The following is a 1,210-nucleotide window of genomic DNA, read 5'->3' as shown; positions in this document are numbered from 1 at the left end:
ATATTAAAAAAAAAATCAGCATCCAGCATATGTGCAGTTTCTACCCAAATGTTTTCTTTTTGTTGTGGATTTTTGTAACAGGGGTAACTAGGATCATACAAAGTTGCTTTTTTATTAACTTTGTTTGTACTCAGCATCTCTTCATCCATACCTGCAATAAGAGGTTTATTTTGACTGGATTTGATTAAACTTTTAAGCCTCTTGGTATAAAATTAATATTGTGATGGAGATGAGAAATCTGCTTCCTGCTATGTTGAAGAACCAATAGTTTGCATCCAAAATAATTTTTTTTTTTTTTATTATTTTTATTTATTTATTTTTTGAATATATAAAAATCATGCTCTAATTTGTGGTTACTGATCTGTCTTTACTGTATTTTAATTTGACAAACCGGATCTCCTCGACGTTCCTTTTCCTGTTTGGTGTGTTTGCTAATGCGGATCTTGACCTGGCCGGACCAGAGCGGAGCAAAAAATAGAAGACGTACGTGAACGCTGACGTGCGGAGCAGTAGCGGTGAATGTGGAACAGCTGTCATTGATTAACATGACAGCCAAGTACTCCGCACGACGTACGCGAGCGGGGTGGAGCGGAGCGGAACGCTGACGGAGTATGTGGAATCAGGGGTTAAGTTTTTTACACCAGCTGACTGGAAGTCGGGCTGAGAGAGAGAGGCAAGTATCTCCAGGAAAGTAAAATACCGCTATGTCGAAGTTAGGGCCACGATAAACCTCACGGCTATGAGTTTTCCATAGCTAAGAGGCTAACCGGAAGTGTCTAAAGGCGAAAGCAAAAACTAAAATCATCACACCGTGAACTTCAAAGTCTAATCAACTCTCCAGATTAACAAACGGTGAGTTAATAGATAAACTAGTAGCAAGCTAAAGCTACGGAGCTCGCGGCTCCAGAGCCTGTTAGCTATCGGTTGGTGTTATCTGAACATGATGGACTGCCGTGTTATATCGCAGCCCTTTACTAGTTTCATTCATTTTAATATCCGCTGCTTCTAAAGGTTGTATTAAACTTTTATCAGCTAACCGTTGAATAGTAAAGCTATTTTCGGAAAAGCTTTTAACTATTCTGTCCCAACACGAGCAGCAATTACAGGTGTACACTTCATTTGGCGACACAGATTACACTGCTCATCTGAATTATGTCAGCTAATGTAGATAAATTTCTCTTAATCTTTCCTTTATATATATATATATATA

The 1,210-nt window shown here is 38.6% G+C and overlaps 1 protein-coding gene across 2 annotated transcripts in view; it reads left to right on the top strand.

The window, feature by feature from the left end:
• The first annotated feature begins 473 nt into the window (after nt 1–473).
• smpd2 (sphingomyelin phosphodiesterase 2) overlaps nt 474–1,210 on the top strand; it is a 7,414-nt gene continuing 6,677 nt past the window's right edge. The window contains exon 1 of one of the 2 annotated variants that reach the window (XM_015403909.1): nt 474–673. The gene's annotated coding sequence lies outside the window, so the exon portion shown is untranslated. Of the gene's footprint in view, nt 853–1,210 lie in introns of both variants that reach the window. The other variant, XM_015403908.1, reaches the window with a different exon arrangement.

The sequence above is a fragment of the Cyprinodon variegatus genome, unplaced genomic scaffold (assembly GCF_000732505.1).
Source record: "Cyprinodon variegatus isolate N-32 unplaced genomic scaffold, C_variegatus-1.0 Scaffold1595, whole genome shotgun sequence".
Classification (NCBI taxonomy): domain Eukaryota; kingdom Metazoa; phylum Chordata; class Actinopteri; order Cyprinodontiformes; family Cyprinodontidae; genus Cyprinodon; species Cyprinodon variegatus.
This window is presented reverse-complemented; position numbering and strand designations above follow the sequence as displayed.